Below are 20,695 nucleotides of genomic sequence, written 5' to 3'. Positions count from 1 at the left end.
CATTTATGAAAACTTAAAGTTAATGAATTTGTGTTTTTCAAACTAACTCTTAAATGCATACATTGTTTACATAAGTTTTTATTTAAATTAAGATGACTTCCGGATGAAATCAAATGAACTAACGTCTAATCCAGCAACATTTGGAAATTCTTGGAATACTGAAGAAACATACGTAAGTAAAATCTAAACTAAATCACAATTGTAGTCATAATCTAAACCTGTATATTTTGCTGATGAATGACTTTAAGTAAATAAAATAAACATTGATTCATAAAAATATTTAAGGTAAATGTACAGGAATACACATTGTAATCATAATATTAATTTATATTTGAAGTGTCCATCTGCTGGTAATGTCCAGCCATGCAAGGATCAAGAAGAACGAGTCTTAGCGCAAGCTTCATGTGATATTTTGCGTATGAACACTTTTGCAAAATGCAGAAACTTCGTAAGAATACTTTTTTTAAATCAATAAACGATTGTGTAACACAAATAATTCTCGTTGCTTTACATTTATTAGAAAGTATCGTACTATCTTCTTATATATTCAATAAATAAGTATGTTTTAAATCGCACACGGATGTTAAATGCCAAAGTAAATACTATGGTTTAAATGATATGAGGGAATTTATAACTATTTTGAATTTTAATCCGTCATTTCTGATAGAAAACATTAATTGAATAAAGCATCATACATAAACAACTTTTTCTTTCGTCTTATTTTTTATCATTAAGCTAAACGTAATATTTCTGATACACAATTTCTCTCCACCAGGTTGATTACAGCATTTGGTATCAGATGTGTGTGAACGAATACTGTAGGGTCAGTGAGGAAAAGAAAGAAGAACTCAGGTGTAAAGTGATTGGCGGGTATGCTCACGAGTGTGCTCAACATCAGATTATTGTTAACTGGAGAAGCGCACAGCTATGTGGTATGTTTTATAAACAATTTCACTACTTTTGTTTGTCAAATTCATACCGGGACAATAAAAAAAAAAAATAAAAATTCTAGGATTCTGTATATATTCTAAGGCAAATGTGTTGTTGAGATTTATTTGTCGTCTATATGAATATTTTCTAGGCTGAGTGTATGTATTTATTTGTAAATATTACACCGTGAGTGTCCAGTGATTATATTTTGATAACACCTGTATTATACGTTGGCGATGTCTATCCATTGTATATATAGAAATGACCAGGCCAAACAGCAAAGCAGGTTTGATTTATGGATATCTAGTTTTATTTACGTAATTCTATGTTTGTAGTTTTCATATTGCAAATACTTCCACTATGATCATACATGATAAGAGTAAAATAACTTACTGCAATGTTTCTTTTAGCTCCGGAGTGTCCAAATGGTCTTGTGTACAATGAATGCATCTCACCCTGTCAAAGAACATGTTCGAATCTCTTCGCTGACCTCTCAGACGAGTGCTCAAGTAAGACTGATTGTATTAGCGGATGCGTATGCCCAATGGGACTCATCATGCAAGAAAATCAATGTGTAGAAATAAAGGACTGTAAATGTTCTTACCAAGACAGTTATTACCCACCCAATGCCACTGTAAAAGACGGCTGTAATGAATGGTAAGTTGTCTTAACCTTTTAGCTGTATTAATCATTTTATCGACCATACAATATCACATTAGGTAAAATACCTGAAAGTTTTGAATATTTTACAATATTTTTATTTTTTATTTTTATTACTAATGCTCAAAAAAAAAATCTGATTATCTTCATTATAATTAAAAAGTCATAAAATGTAATAATTTTATTTTAAAGTACTTGTGTTGACGGACAATGGGATTGTACAGAGGAAAAATGCTCAGGAACCGCTCTTCTGACAGGCGCAAACAGTCACATCACAACCTTTGATGGATATACATTCGATTTAGTACCAGGCCCATGTACATATACAATGGCAAAGGTACACTTTTCTATATTTTTACTATAAATAGCATTTTTCTTATATTTCAAATGTCTGCTTAAAGTTGTTAAATGACCCGGAAATAAAAGTTTAAAACATTGTGAGGATTGTATTAAATGCACACACATGATATCAGAACATTTCAAAATAAAATATAGAGAAAATTACAGGATAGAAAAAGTAAAATAGTAAAATATATCAATAATTGCACCTGCGTGAACACGTTTGATATGAAGCGATTGAATTTCAACTTGCTCTGGTCAAGACCTAATTATCTGTAAATCATAATAACCTCATGACCTTTGTTTGAATATTATTAGAGTAATAATACAATCGTTTGCTGTATTTCAGGTTAAAGATTCTGCTGCTGAAGATAGGCGAGGGAATCTTAACATTGAGATATCTTTCACCGACTGCGCAGTGACACAGAATGCATATGGCCTGAACTGTTTCCATAATTTGAAGCTAGAGTTCAAATCAACGGTTGTTGAACTGCGTCGAGATGAAATCACAGTCAATGCAGTAACCATTGACAAAAATTCGAAGAAATATTATTTATATAATTCTGCTTCCTTGTACATCAAGATGGTTACCTCCAAGTTTATGATGGTAAAGGGATTCGGATTTCACATCTTGTATGATTTCGGACAGACTGTGTACGTCACATTGGACCGTATATTTGTGGATCAGGTACATATCATTAACGACATCTAACAAATACATCATAGATCTTGATGGATTTTGTAAATACTTTTTGTCATGCTTATTCTGCTAATCCTATATTACATTCAAATCCTCGCATAGTTGCGAGTAATTTTATATTTCATGATTAAGGAAAGTCTTTGTTGTATCATATATATGCAAAAATAGGCATGCTTATATTTTCCAACACCAATTTTTACTGTTACAGTCGCTTTAAATCATGGTAATTTTTCACATAGTTTCGTCCGTCATGAAAACAATTATTGTATTTCCTTCTGATGGATTAAATCATGTATTTTATCATTCTGGTATATTCTTAATGTAACAATGTAGTAAAGTTGGTAAATATCCAAATGCATGAACAAAACAAATAATCTGAAATCATAACTTCACAGTTCTATAGTCACATTTCATTATCCCGAACTCTGATAAATATATGACCCTGCATACTCGAAGAAAACTTTCAGTTCCTACGGTTAAAATATCCATGTAAAATGTACTCTAATACTCGGGGTATCGCCATGTTATTATTTTTTTCACGTCCCCATTGACTGTAATTAGTTTTTAGAAATAGAAGTATTCCCGATATCAATAAGTAATATATTCAATCCGTACCTCACTATCCAGAGAATGTACAGTTAAGAAATAAAGTAAATGTAAATGTGAATTTCTAGATATTTTTTTCTTCTTCTTTGTTTTCCCTTTTTTTCAATATTTTGTATAACTCTTTTCTTTTAAGGTATCCGGAGTGTTTGGAACATATAACGATGACATAAGCGATGATCTAACGATGAAACGTGGCATAGCTACAACAAGTGTGTCAGTTTTCGCGGGTTCATACCGTTCTCAATGTCCGGATGATGGAACATTGACAGCACCTGATAATCTTTGTAATCCGGCAAGTATTAATTTGATATACCTTCCAAGAGGCTTAAGAATATTAAAGAATAAAGTAAACCATCTTATTAGTTTGCAGGAGTATCATATCGTGTTGTGTTGACGTTCAGAATTGCACGAGGCATACAAATGAATTGGTTTTGTAGGGCATTACCGAAGACTGTTTTCCTTATTATTATTCTGCATCGAAAAACATTATTGATACATGTAGTTAATTGTCTAGCATTTTGTCTTATTGGAGGGAAATGTTTCACAAACCATGACAATCATAATAACATTTTTATATTGCAGAGTGGTGAAATGATTGCTTTGTGTAAAAATTTGGCTGAGAGTGAAGCGTTCAAAGGCTGTATAGCAACGAGCTCTTTTAATGTGGAAACGTTTATCAAATGGTGTGAAATTGATCTGTGTGTATCATCTCCACAACAACAAGATGCCATGTTCTGTGAAGTGACATCTGCCATGTCAATGGAATGCTTAATGTCTAACAAAAACCTCAACCTCGAATGGTTCAAGTATTCGCCATGGGACACCAGATGTGGTAGGTATATGAAATAACGAAAACTTAGCAATATTTAACTTTCTATTAAAATAAGACCTTACTTTGTTTTTGTTACTGTAGATTATTCCTAGTTTCAAGTATTCATGTTTTTACCAATATTAGTCAACAACGTAAAGGAATATCCCAGTTTACTTCATTTTTATGTAGTAATTGATACTTAACAAAGGTATCGTTAATTAGTCACGACGAAATTAACAAAGATTACTGACAGACGATACCATAAAACACATTCAAAGTAAATAAAACAAGGGCAAGCTCTCAACAAAAATATAGGAATTTCTTCGAGAAAAACCTACATATTCCTACAAAAAAACTACACGTGTTCACAAACGGCTTTTGGTATTTTCATGTCTTTAGTATGTCTGGGCATGGGCATAACGCAAAATATTTCGATTTTTGCAGACGATTATAACAGATGTGACGCAGGGGAATATACAGAATGTAACACAATTTGCGAGGGGCATTGTCTGGATGTACAACTTGGCGACAAAACATGCATTGAAATGTGTGTTCCGGGATGTAAATGTAGTGATGGTAGATTGTTCTCGTCGGAAAACAACGAACTGACCTGCGTAACAATTGACCAATGTCAATGCTACGACCCGTATGCAAATAGAAATGTTCGTGCTAACAGCGTGGCCACACACGGCTGCACTAACTGGTGAGTATGCAAAACGTTACCCATGCATTTAATTGTTATTGAGAAATATAATCGATTATTACATCATTACCGTGTAACGATAATGTAGTTTGTATTCCATTTGGAAGTAAATAAAAAAAGAGAAGAAAATACCTTAAACGAAACCATAATGAATATCTTTAAAAAATTGACCCGCGAAAATAAATACCCAGTGAAGATTAATATACACTCAAAGTTTTATGAAGAACGTAGGAAAAGAGGCTTCAGCTAAAGTTAACACCAACAAACTAGGTCTGATTTGGACAACCACGAACAAATTAGCCTCGTGCACTTAAAAACCATACAGTATTTTAATATTAAAAGGGTATGCCTGGTTTAGTAAATAACCGAACCAATTGTTGTATGACATTTTTTTGTGTGAAGTACAATATAAACGAGAAAGGAAAGCACCCGCATTATAGACAAATCAAACAAAAATCGAAATAATTTGTATCTTTAAGTACATGCACCAATGGAGATTGGGATTGTGAAAATGACAACTGCGATGTTGATATCAAATGTCCTAAAAACCAAGAGTATCGGAAAGGAATATCTGGATGTACTCTTACCTGCGAAACACTCGACAACAATCCACGCTGTGAGTCGGAAGTTACGTACGACGGTTGTGGATGCCCTGCTAACCAGTACAAGACCCCCGATGTAAGTTACATACCCTTAAGTTGTAGTTTTGACCTTACCAGTTCAAATGTTAACGAAATAATTATCAAGAAAGTGTTCTTAACGTTCATCTTCATTTATATTGATAATCCTGTATATAATAATGTGACTATAGTATGATATTTCTTGTTACTTTGATATGATATTTGTTTGTAACTTTGATATGATATTGTTTGTTACTTTGGAATGATATTGCTTATTACTTTGGATTCATAGTGGAATTCACTTGTGACAGATGCCATCCTCAGCTGAAATATCCATAGTGGTAGACAGGATAGGTAGCTGAATGAGAACAAAAAATAAGGTTATTGATGAATTATGAGCCGAAGATTTAATGTTGAAAACAATAATAAAGACCATTCTAAAAAAAAAAATAGTTGATATTAGTATGAAACTTATATTATGATTTAGTTTTGAGTTATGACTAACTAATGAAACAGGTAGCATCTGTCATATTAGTAACACATCATAACTGCTATTCTTACACCAACTACACATTGAGTTTCATTTGTTTAAGGGAACTTGTGTTACGGAAGAAAACTGCCCTTGTAAAGACAATCGCAACCAATATCACGAGTCAGGAGCAACGATAGAGCATTCGTGTAAAACATAGTAAGTTTACTGCTGGCCTTTTCTGTTTTTGAATATATGAAGCTTGAAACATAACGCAAACACATTTTCACCTCCGTTGGTAAGACAAAGTATTTTAATAAACTATATGAACATTTTAGAAACTCCTACAATTTCACATAATAGTACACAACCTTACACCACAACATCTCTGAAATCTTCTCTTAGAACGACATTCGCATATTCACCAATATAATATTAGAAACACAAACAAATTCGTACCTGTACGCTGTAGTACAAACATATTTCTATAATACTTTTTGTCCGTTTCTGTCAACGTATGGATCGAACTTCCTGAAAACATACAGAACGGCACTTCTCCTAAAAAACCTAAGACACATCTTAATAGATAATTTTAACAAAAATAATCATATTGCATTGTACTTATGTGGTGCTAGCAAAGGCCAAATATATCATGCCAGACTCCGAATGAATTGCAGTTCTTTAAATGATCATCATTTTTCATAAGAATTTAGTATCAAGCCCGCTCAAACGCCCATAACTTATTATATTGTCGGAACTACGAACACATTAGACAAATATACTTCCAAACCTATCCAAAACCGGATATTATGAGAAACACTGCTGTTTGGTGATGGTAACCTTTCATCTGGTCAAAATAAAGAAATATTTATTTGTGTACAGAATTATGTTATCAACTCTAAAGATTTTCCCTGATATAATATTTTCAAACAAATTTCATCGTTATGAATTATTACTACATAGGCTCCTTTATGTCACGTGCTATTGGTTTATAGCAACTAGCAGCAATTTCACAGCACCAAATATGTATTTGTAATTAGTAATGTTTCAGCTGCTATAACTCACGTGCGAGTTTAGACCCAGGCAAATGCTTGCCTCTTCCCTTTCATGTCCTTTTTCTCTTTCTTCTTCGAACATCATTTTCAAGTAATTGAATAATGCTGCTAGATTTCTGTAAGTTTTGTATTTTTGCTAAACGAATCTCTCTAATCCACCATAATTCCTGCAAATATGAATTCTCAATCAGATTTATATCAGTTTATCAATTTGTTTCTTGATCCTATTTCATAGTATGTTATATTGCTTGGGTCGTATATTGTAAAAACTTAAGAAATAAAATATGGTTTATACTGACTGAGCACACGCATGCAGGATTATCCATTCGATAGGAAGTTAAAAAGTCTTAATTAAAATCACTGAAGAAATGTCTCAATTGATGTAGAAAAATGCTTTTTTTCATATATGACAAAATAAAAGAATTAGACAGACGCTATTGCATAAACTGAACAGGAGATTAATTAATAATTTTGTTTTTCAGCAAATGCTCTAAACGCTCGTGGGTAATGGTGATGGCAAGAGATTGTCCAGGTATGAATTTAAACGAGTGCAATACAAATGTTATGGAATCTTCAGTCTAAATTTACTATTCGTCGACCTATCTAACAGAAACAATGAACTAGTGTGACCTTTTCATGACATTGTATTTTAATTATTTGTTTCTTATTATTATTTAAATGTTGATGCTGGTTTTTTTCTTTTATACATATTAATATTTTGTTGATTAAGCCACTTTTATTTTTTTACTGCAAAAAAAGTGTACACATTTATACATATTAAACAACACCAGCTATTTCTTTCCTTTTCAAACTGTTTCTAACGTTTGTTTCTGCAAATCTTTACATAAACCATTGGCTATATATTCTATTTAACGACACTTCTTCATTTAACTTTGCCTTCATGAATATATTTGGAAGATAATTGTCAAAACAATTGTTCAGATTTGTTTTTGGTCAAAAGAACTTTGACACTATTGTTATCATTTCAGCTGTTTGCTGGGTGTCTGGAGGCCCACATATCATGACGTTTGATGGGGTAAATTATGACTTCGTAGGGGATTGCACATATTATATGGCTAAGTCCCTTACTCCGAAAAATGACGTGGGATTTTCAGTTGAAATCAAGCGGGTAGATTGTGGAAATGTGCCGATTGTATGCACGCGCATGGTAACTGTTAAAATAGGCCCGGCTAAGGTGACAATGGCCAGAGGCAAACCTATTGAAGTTGACGGGACTAAAGTGGAAAGCCGATATTACTCGTTTTTGATTGGACAATATCAAGCTCATTTGTCTATCGAGTTTCCATGGACCGTTCTTGCCATTCCAGAGTATGAACTGTCTGTAATGTGGGACGAAGGTAAGGATGTAGAAATCCTTGATTAGATTTATTGTGCTTGGCGTTTGAGTGTTTTATATAATGTGACAATTCATGACGTGACCAAGAATGCACATCTGTCGTATTATTTATTAGAGATCTAACCCTTGGCTACTAGCTGATTACATCTATGACTTTCAGTAAGCCATTGTTGTAACATTAATCAAACAAGTAAAATCAATAATAATTTTAAAAGGATATTAGTGAACGCGGGCATTACTACCTAACTATATATCCTTATTTTTTATTGTATGAAATCAAACGTCTATGACGTCATTTTTAGTTTTCCTAATGATAGAATAAACTAGCAAATGAACAAAAAAATGTGGCGAAAAAATAAATCGAATTTAAGATATTTAGGCAATGCGCAATTCCATTTCTAATAAATAATCAAATCATTTAAGGATTGAATAAAGTTATGTTGAGGTGTATGGGGGTATAACCTCAATAGGTCTTGAGACAAATTCAATGAACTGCGAAGCAGTTCATAATAAATTTGTCTCAAGACCTATTGAGGTTTATACCCCCATACACCTCAACATAACTTTATTCAATCCTTATATTTATATTTTTTGATATTTTTGTATAATATTATGTCCTTGACAAATAGGGACTTGTGCAAGTCTACCACGGAACTTACCGAAATGTACGTCATCACTCTTCGTCTACATATGGTTATTACTTTCAGGATTTCTTTCATGAACAAACTTGATAACGTATTAAAACAAATATGATTTTTAATGGAATTTATTTCATATAAATATGATCATTTTTGAAAAGGAATTAAAAAATATAGTCCAAGCTCGAGAAATGTATTCCTACGCCGGACTTGATATCGTTCATTGAAAAATGACTCGAGTTAACTGTGGTAGGTTCATTGAGTCTGAATTAAGTGGAAATATAAATATTGCTTATTAAATGCACCTGCTAACTCTTTTGCGTTATGACTTAAGATACAGTTATGTTAATCTTAACAATGAACAAAATGATTTTCATCTTTAATATTTGAAGCTGACACACCTTTTACAATTAAAGGTATATTTTAATTTTTCATATTGTACTAATCTGCTTAGAAAACATTCATAAATATTAATTCATTTCCAGATGATTCAATTATTACGACAGTGAAAAAGCATCATGCTTTTTAATGATTTGAAAACCGTGTTAGTATCGATTGATATATGGAATGTTCAACTAAATGGTATTGGTTATTTTTTAAATGAACAAGTATCATAAAGTTGCTATATTACCAATAATAATGAACATCAATACTATATTATGATTTGATATATATATATATATTCTTCCAGGAACGAGAGTTTACGTCTTCGTCGGGTCATCATGGAAAGATCGCGTAGATGGGCTATGTGGTAACTATAATAAAGACTCGAATGATGACAAAGGAACAGGAACGCTTTCTTCCGGCTATACACGTGCTAACTCTTTCAAAACATCGACAAATTGTGCCGCTGTAGAACCCACTACATTTATACCTTGTGATGTATGTATATTTTGAGGGGTTTTGGTTGGATATTAATCATCACTAGTAACTTTTGTAGATGTTCAAACATTATCGTCGGTGAACATAAAGTTAATATACATGTTTTCAAATTCCTCCGTATTTGTATAGGACGCGCGAGGATTTTAACGCACTCATCTGAAATAAAATACCAATAAGTATCAAAATGTTACCCTACTTATGCGTGGTAGAATATTTTACCTGTGTGTTAGATTACGTTACCCACACAATGTTACATGAACATTAAGTGCTAGATTATATTTAGCCATACTATACTATATGAACATGATCAGTTAGATCTAAATTAAGTTATACAATACTTCATTACCATAAAGTGTAAAATTAAATTTACCTATACAATACAACATTACCATAAGTGTTAGATTATGTATTGCTATACGATACTTCATTAACATAACTTGTAAGATTAGGTTTAGCTGTACAATAAAACATGACTATAAAGTGATGGATTAAATTAGCTATACAATACAACTTTACCATAAAGTGGTAGATTAAATTTAGCTATACAATACAACTTTACCATAAAGTGGTAGATTAAATTTAGCTATACAATACAACTTTACCATAAAGTGGTAGATTAAATTTAGCTATACAATACAACTTTACCATAAAGTGGTAGATTAATTTAGCTATACAATACAACTTTACCATAAAGTGGTAGATTAAATTTAGCTATACAATACAACTTTACCATAAAGTGGTAGATTAAATTTAGCTATACAATACAACTTTACCATAAAGTGGTAGATTAAATTTAGCTATACAATACAACTTTACCATAAAGTGGTAGATTAAATTTAGCTATACAATACAACTTTACCATAAAGTGGTAGATTAAATTTAGCTATACAATACAACTTTACCATAAAGTGGTAGATTAAATTTAGCTATACAATACAACTTTACCATAAAGTGGTAGATTGAATTTAGCTATACAATACAACTTTACAATAAAGTGGTAGATTGAATTTAGCTATACAATACAACTTTACCATAAAGTGGTAGATTAAATTTAGCTATACAATACAACTTTACCATAAAGTGGTAGATTAAATTTAGCTATACAATGTTACATTATTTGCATGGTAAATGAACTTGCACGGTATTGTGCGGTAGTATTACTCGGCACGGATTTTTGTACTTTAGTTAGAATGAACAATGATAGAATCCATGGCTAACAACTGACCACAACTTGCTGATACGATTTGCCTCGGTTTGCCTTACAGGGAACTTTAAGTAACAGAGAGCCATGGGCTAAACAACAATGTAACATTTTGAAAGGAGAGAAGTTTGCAGCTTGTCGTGAAGAAGTACAAGTAGACACATACTATACGCAATGTATGTACGACGCCTGCAGGTAATATATATGTCAACCACAATGTATGTACGACGCTTGCAGGTAATATATATGTCAACCACAATGTCTGTACGACGCTTGCAGGTAATATATATGTCAATCATAATGTCTGTACGACGCTTGCAGGTAATATATATGTCAACCACAATGTCTGTACGACGCTTGCAGGTAATATATATGTCAAACACAATGTCTATATGACGCTTGCAGGTAATATATATGTCAAACACAATGTCTGTACGACGCTTGCAGGTAATATATATGTCAAACACAATGTCTGTATGACGCTTGCAGGTAATATTTATGTCAACCACAATGTCTATATGACGCTTGCAGGTAATATATATGTCAAACACAATGTCTATATGACGCTTGCAGGTAATATATATGTCAATCATAATGTCTGTACGACGCTTGCAGGTAATATATATGTCAACCACAATGTCTATATGACGCTTGCAGGTAATATATATGTCAAACACAATGTCTGTACGACGCTTGCAGGTAATAAATATGTCAACCACAATGTCTATATGACGCTTGCAGGTAATATATATGTCACCTTTTATATCTGAATGATATAATCTCCGACCAAAAAACAACAGCATGGTTTTAAAGCTAAACTACATCAATTGAATAGTATATATCTATTTTTGCGGTGGCCGAGTGGTTAAGGTGTCCTGACAGAATTTAACCATATTTGGTAGGAAGCATCCCTAGGTGGCTGGGATTCAAATTTATACCATTGATGGGACTGACTCCCCGTATGATCATTTGTATATATATATATAAGTAAAATAAAAAAAAAAAACTCTCCGTTAGCGCTTTCGTCGCGTCATGGCGACTCTTCAGAATGATTTTATTTTCAAAATAGATGATTATGACGTCATATATTATGACGTCATAGACGTAGACATAGAGATAGTAATACACAACACAGAATGGCAACATATATATATATATTTTTACGTAATTGTAGTCTTAATTTTCTTGTTAGCGGGCCATTGACCAATCAACAATTTACCCTAATATGCAGAATGAAAATTATGTTAAGATGGTAACCGTGGTAAAGTCTTTAAATGGAGATAATATTCATAATATCTTATTTTTACTTAATGATACAAATAAAGATTGTACGTTATCTATTTAAAGCTGTAACAATGGTGGTGACTGTGAGTGTTTGTGTACTGCTATTGCCAACTATGCTGAAGCCTGCGCTAGGAACCTTATCAGAGTTGAATGGCGTACTCCTCGGATTTGCCGTAAGTAGTTGAATAAATAATGCATTGGTAACAGACATAAATATAACATAAATGAGCTATAACTAGGATTCACTCAAGGTTTTAAACACCCAACTGTTCTGTGTTAAAAGTTCCCCTACTGTGGCAATGAGGATTTTACAAAGATAGTACATATTGCAATGATCTGTGGATTATTCACGACCCTTATCATTTCACTGTTAGTACAGGTAGCTAACGGGAACCTGTTATGAACATATGTTAATGTTGTCAATTAACAAACTGCATAATATGTTAATGTTGTCAGTTTCCAAAACTGCATAATATGTTAATGTTGTCAGTTACCAAACTGCATAATATGTTAATGTTGTCAATTACCAAACTGCATAATATGTTAATGTTGTCAATTACCAAAACTGCATAATATGTTAATGTTGTCAGTTACCAAACTGCATAATATGTTAATGTTGTCAATTACCAAACTGCATAATATGTTAATGTTGTCAATTACCAAAACTGCATAATATGTTAATGTTGTCAGTTACCAAATTGCATAAAAGTACAAAAAGCCGACATAGACATGAATATAATTTTTGACATAAAATAAGATACTGATGATATATTATTTCCTTTTTGTGATTATATAAACGTTTAGCGCCAGTACCTATTCCAATCGTATGGTTATTTTATTGCAGCGATGATGTGTGAAAAAGGAAAAGTATACACCCCATGTATGTCTCCATGCCATCAGACTTGTAAAAACATTGGTGACGAACCAGAACCTTACTGCAAAGTTACACAATGTATTGAAGGTTGTGTGTGTCCAGATGGGTTTATTGAGCACGGTGAGTACATTAATATACAATAGCTAGGCATGACAATTAAGGATTGAATAATGTTATGTTGAGGTGTACGGGGGTATAAACCTCAATAGGTCTTGAGACAAATTTTATGAACTGTCTCCAGACCTATTGAGGTTTATACCCCCATACACCTCAACATAACTTTATTCAATCCTTATATTTATATTTTTTTGATATTTTGTACAATATTTTGTCTTTGACAAATAGGGACTTGTGCAAGTCTACCACAGAACTTACCGAAATGTACGTCATCACTCTTCGTCTACATATGGTTAATACTTTTAGGGTTTCTTTCGTGAACAAACTTAATAGCGAATTAAAACAAATATTAGTTTTAAAGGAATTTATTTCATATAAATATGATCACTTTGAAAAGGAATTAAAAAAATATAGTCCAAGCTCAACAAATGTATTCCTACGCCGGACTTGATATAGTTCATTGAAAAATGACTCGAGTTAACTGTGGTAGGTTCATTGAGTCTGAATTGAGTGGAAATATAAATATTGCACTATAACACATCTTAACATCTGAAGAAATCAAATTATATATGACGAATGAGCGCTTTGATTTGATTGTCATTAGATGTGAATACATTAAAGCACTAAACTGCCATTTTTGGAAAATTATCGTTCATAATAAGCAAAGGATTGCAAACAAATTGATATAGGCGCGTTGTTTTCATTACTGTTTCCCCGCGGAAATCATGCAAGATAAATAAAGCATTAATTTTGCGTCATATTATGATATTGATTAAAATAACTAAACTATACATTCCAAAATAATGCAAGTTATCTCCCTTTAGCTGGACTCCCACTGAAGAAAAAAATGTATATATACATATTCATGCATGTAATAATTTGGGATGGACTTACATAGGCTTAGCATGACGATAATGGTCTAATGTGTATAGTAGGCAATATAGCCCATTTGTATTCTAACATATATAGTATTTCTTGATGTTGCAACGTAACAGTTTTTAATATATTTTCATTGAACGCGGCATGCCAACCTTAATATTATCAACACAGTCCGTGTAGATTCAGATTAAAAATATATCCCTTGATGGAAAATTCCACTGAGACTGTAAATTTCTAAGCGAATCATTTCACACATCTATCGGATAATATAAGTCACAACATAATGAATTCTACCTGTTGTAGGTGATGGCTGTATTCCTGCCGACGAATGCCCATGTTACCATGATTCAATCCCACATGAAGAAGGCGATATTATTGAAATAAACTGTCAAACATGGTGAGTCTTCCTAGGGCTGGGGAAATACTTAAATAAAAGAAAGTAAATGAAAAATGTACATATGATTAGATATGCTTCGTCAGTAATGTTATTCATAGACAACAAAGCTAAGAACATTGGGGTAACAAAAACAGCATATCAACAAATATGGAACAGGATAAATTTATATTACATAGGATGCAAATACATCATGATATCGACCAAGAGTTTGAGGCAGGAAGAAGATGTATTCGTTGACCGGTATTCAGTTGCAGCATCGATTCAAGTTGAAATAGAGCTTATACGCTGTTTAATATCCGATATATAACCCCAATTTATTCTGGTTTTCAGCACGTGCAAAAAAGGAAACTTTGTATGTGAAGGCGAAGAATGCGCACACAACTGCACAAATGAGTTTAGCTGTGACGATGGCCAAAACTGCATCAAGAGGGAATACCAATGCGACTCTGTGATGGATTGCCGAGATGGATCCGATGAATGGGGCTGCGGTATGACAACATTTAAATCTTGTAGCGCGCTGTTATATCAGTTTCTTTTACTCACAGTTCAAAGTTTTCCTTTTCATCTTCAAGAACAATTTGGACAAGCCAATATATGAATTAGACCACCAAATATAGCTCATCAGGGAATCTTGAAGTGGTTCTTTACTGGTGGTTCTTACTTTTCTATGCTATACCAAGTTTTGTTAAACTACAAGTATAAACTTTTTTTTGTACTTACTATTTCTGATTTTTTTTCCTTCTTTCGGCATATTTCCTACCGATTTTAGAGAGAACACCAATATTTCAGATAGTTCGGATAATCCAACCCAAATCTATCATGACCCAATCAGGACATCTGTAAATCGATCTTGCTAGATTTATGAAGGGTGTCCACCAATTAGATAGCATGTGTTTGTTCCTATGGTAAATTGAGGCTTACCATTTCCATAAGAACAAAGGTAGACACTTCTGTACTTTATTAAAATCGAAAAGAAAAAAACTTGTGAGAAATACACTCTTCAATATGATACACATTGTTATGCGCAGAAGAAAAAGAATGACGAATTGTTCTAAAAACCTTTCATCGAAATTTATTTTTTCATTTAGTATGCGAACCCGGAGAATTCACATGTAGCAATGGAGTATGTGTAAATGGTATCGACAAATGTGATGGGATGATGGATTGTTTTGACGGATCTGATGAATTTGGTTGTCCTCGTAAGTATCGATACAACAATATCTTGTTTCTACCAGATATACAATAGAAAATCCAAGTGTATAATTAACTCACGTGATATCCATTATCATTTGTAAATGTTGAATAGGGATTGATATTTGTTTTATACCTAGTCACAAGATCAATTCGTTTTGTGCATTCCTTGTATCTAAAAATCTTGTACATGTACACTTGACCTTTTTCGTGGTTTTTTTTATTAATATCATTTTACTAGTGAAATATTGAAAAATATCCATTCTATAAAAGTGATATTTTTGACTAGTGAAATACATTTATAGATTTTTTTTAACTATATAAGTGTTAATACATATCAAAATTTATAAATGTCTTTTTTTTACATTTATAGATTTGTTTAACTATATAAGTGTTAATAAATAACAAAATTTGTAAATATATTTTTAAACATTTTCAGATTTCTAAGTATATATAAGTAGTAGCTATTCTAGATACACATTTATGAATTCTAAGCAGAACTTATTTCACATTAACAGATATTTAAGTGTGACATGATATATATTTACAGGTTGTTTGAAAATAAGGCATTACCTTTTACACACGTCAATAATTTAAAGAATAACTTATGATGTAAACAGATTTTGGTTCAAAACTTATTATACAGTAGCAGGTTTTTGCCTAGACTTTATTACATATTTATAAGATTTAAGAATACCGTATTAGAGTTTTGAACATTTTTATTGATTAATAGATTTCTGCGAGAATCCGGAGATTAGTCAATTCCAGTGCAGCAATGGAAACTGTATCCCGATGTCCTTCCGATGTGATGGAAATTACGATTGTGAAGATGACGAGCTAAACTGCAATTGTAAGTCAATTGATATAAAACACAATGTACCAATATTAAGCATGCCATTTCAGCCGTTAGCAATCTGAAGACCATTCCAAACGTGCTTTATATATTTGATTGGTTTAAAAACAATATGGACATAAATTGTCATTTTAATAGTCACCCGGCTAACATTGGTTTGCTTTGTCGCAAGCATTATCAAATTTTTCAAAGAAGTTATGCATTGTAATATATGTAAACTAAAGCTAAGCTCGTATCGTGCATGTAGTCTGAAGCTAGTGTTTTTGGCTGTAATTGAAATGTAATAAAACTATATCATTTCATTGGCTTTTGTCTGGTGTTTGTATAAACAAACAGTATGATAGCAACAAGCCAAATTTGAGTCTTTGTTTCTACATCCTTATTTATTATTATACCGGTATCGTCTTTCGTATAATGCAAGCGGTTATTAATAGTGGACTTGTAGTTTTCAGCCAGAGCACGGGCGCCTTTACCTTTTGAAGGAACATGATATTTGATTCGGGCAGATTTTATTCTAGAGGCTATTTATCGACTACAGTACAGCTTTTTAACATCTTTTTCTTTAATGATACGAGTAAGATATGCGATATGAGTTGAGTTGAGAATTTAATGACAGCATTACTCCCGACAAATGGAGAACTATACCAAGGTGTACGTCAGTGTTTCTACCTTAATATAATGCGTAAATAATACATGAGTTAACAATGTATATAGTTATGTGTTATTGTATATTCATTAGGTGTACATATAAACAGTTGACCTAATTTTGACAAAAATATATTGAATCTGTCTTTATAATGTTGATGTATTGTGCAATTCAACACTATAAAAAATAACATAAAATTATCCAATCATCGAAAAGGTCCCAGAGTCGATGTTATTTAACTGCTAATAATGTCAAAGACATACTCTTTCCTGCCTAAATGGACATACACTTATATACCCAGTTTAAATAAGTTACATTTCCCATAATATGAAAAAAAGGAGAAAAACAAAATAAATAAATAAAATAAGTGCTGAAATAAGAAGCAAATAATGGAATGTTTGAAAATGAATTTTGAATGCACACGTCGGCAATTATATTTCCTTTTGCGGACTTTTTTCAGATTTATAATCGCTTGTCTCAATCAAGTGATTGGCAATTAAGAAAACAGCATATTAATAGCATTTTTTTTTACAATGAGAGTTTCGATAATTTGTTTACAGACACAGGGCCATGTGAACATGTAGCTCATTTTCGGTGCGGTCTTACTGGATCATGTTTGCCGAATACTCTTAAATGTGATGGCCATGACGATTGTGGTGATGGATCTGATGAACCGGACAGTTGTCGTAAGTACTGTTGCATTTAAGAGATGTCATTTAGGGCACTACATAGAAGTGTTATCGTACGTATTAATTGAATAAGAAATGCATGCTTAAAGTTGTTTTTACAATGAGATATCCTATCTATTTACCATACACACTTTTTAGGATGCACGAGTTTGCAATATTCTTTGTTTTCTACAACATGAAAACATATCGAGGACGTATGCGATGACAATCGTCAAGTCACTTAAGTTGCTAAAACATACAGTTATTAAAACACAAGCCTTTTGATGGTATAGGGGAAGACAATCGGCAAGGCGCTTCGATTACTAGAACATACGCATATCGAGGATGCACGTGATGATAATCGGTTATTCGGTTACTAAAACATTTAAATATGTACGGGATAATAATACCCTTCTGTTACAAAAAAAAAAAAATATGAAAAATCCGGATTTTAAGGGATGCAATATTCTTCCGATACTAGAACATCAAACTTATCGTAGTTAACGGGAAAACAAGTCTTCTGCCTTACTAGAAACGAAACCAATCGAGAACTAGAAATTGTTGGTTAACAATTTGACGGGCTTTTCACTACTTAGCATAAATGACCTAAAGGCTTGGTATTTCCAAACATAAAAAAACTATTTTAGATCACTTGATAGGTCATCCACATTCTAGTATTGAATTAATCTGGCATCTGAGATATAACGTTTCAACAAAGGAGTTGGACGAGGGGAGATAACTCGTACAGCTGTATCAAGTTCCTAGGCCTCTTGCAATGATTGCGCAATCAAAAAAAAAATCTAAATGGCGTACAACTTGAACCGGAAGTGCTAAATAAAAAATAAAAATTGTGTGACCTTTGACCCCATAGCTAACTTTTTTATTTGACCTCTGACCTGAAAACGTTTGGTGAGTAAAAGTTAGCGCCAGGCATTATCTACAAATAACATAATTACCTGACCTCAGTAAAATGAATGCTTTTTGAGTTTTGGCAATTTTAAACTTTTCAATACATGACGTCATGGCGGCCATGTTGGATTTCAAACCGACCTCAAGATAACAAGACTTGGTCAGTACTATCTCATAGTCATTTTGTCAAAGTTTGTGTTGAATCGCACTGGTGGAATTTGAGAAGAAACTTAAAATGCGAGTTGTAGGCATAAGATTGAAAAATGAAGATTTTCTGAAAATAGACATATTTGACACCATAGCGAACTTTTTTTATTTGACCTCTGACCTGAAAACTTTTAGTAGCAAAAAGTTAGCTCCAGGAATTATCTACAAATAACATAATTACATGACCTGTGTAGAAGAATATATTTTTTAGTTATGGCCATTTTAAACTTTTCAATACATGACGTCATGGTGGCCATATTGGATTTAGGACTGACCACATGATAACAAAACTTGGCCAGTACTATCTCCTTGTCATTTTGTCAAAGTTTGTGCTGAGTCGCACTGGTGGATTTTGAGAAGAAGTTTAAAATGTAAAACAATTTTTAATATAGAATATATAGGGAAATTTTCAAAATGGCGTACTACATTAACCGGAAGTGCTATTAAGACACCGAAGGTATCAATATCACCGGAATGACATACTCTATTGATCTGTAGAAGAAATTTTCAAAAATAGTAAAAAAATGAAAAAATTCTAAAAATAGCATAACTTTGACCTCCGGCGAGCTTTTTTATTTGACCTCTGACCTGAAAACGTTTAGTAGCAAAAAGTTAGCTCCAGGAATTATCTACAATTCTACCATGTTTGCTATGTAACGCCAGTTTTGATTGGTTAAAAACCATGTATTATTTTCCAATAACCCACGCTCGTGCCAATAATACACGCTCGTGAGTCACGGCTGTTACAAATTTAAATATCTAATATTCACCCGTTTCATAAAAGGTTACTATAGCCGAGTGGGCTAATGGGTTAGTCTTTCAATATATTTTTATCACGACGCGCGAATCCTACGGAGGCCCCCACTTTTTTTTATTTTTTTTATCCTTTTTTTTTTAATTTTCAAAATCAATGCCATATGATAGATGCTCTTGATCGTAGTACTGTATTGCCTGTATATTTCATCAACAAATAATGCAATACTCAAGAAATAAATTACAAGGTTTTCCCGGGGTTTCTTTACTGTTTTTCTATTAGAAAGAGGTCGATCTCAGAACTTAACAGTACATGGTAGAATAGAAATAATCAACTTTGACTCGTGTATTGTTGCAGGATATACAACTCGGACTCGGATATTTTGCAATTTCAATTAATAACTCAGGCCTGCGGCCTTCGTTTGAATTTAATTGCAAAATATCCTCGTCCTCGTTGTATATCCTGCAATAATACACGAATCATCGTTAATTATTTCTTAAATAACACAATTACATGACCTGTGTAGAAGAATATTTTTTTTTAGTTATGGCCATTTTAAACTTTTCAATACATGACGTCATGGTGGCCATATTGGATTTCGGACTGACCACATGATAACAACACTTGGTCAGTACAATCTCCTTGTCATTTTGTCAAAGTTTGTACTGAGTCGCACTGGTAGAATTTGAGAAGAAGTTTAAAATGTAAAACGATTTTTAATATAGAATATATAGGGAAATTTTCAAAATGGCGTACTACATTAACCGGAAGTGCTATTAAGACACTGAAGGTATCAATATCATCGGAATGACATACTCTATTGATCTGTAGAAGAAGTTTTCAAAAATAGTAAAAAATGAAAAATTTCTAAAACTAGCATAACTTTGACCTCCAGCAAGCTTTTTTGTTTGACCTCTAACCTTAAAGCCGTACTTATGTAAAAGT

Source organism: Pecten maximus, chromosome 15 (genome assembly GCF_902652985.1).
Source record: "Pecten maximus chromosome 15, xPecMax1.1, whole genome shotgun sequence".
NCBI classification, from domain to species: domain Eukaryota; kingdom Metazoa; phylum Mollusca; class Bivalvia; order Pectinida; family Pectinidae; genus Pecten; species Pecten maximus.
Note: the sequence above shows the minus strand (reverse complement) of the source record.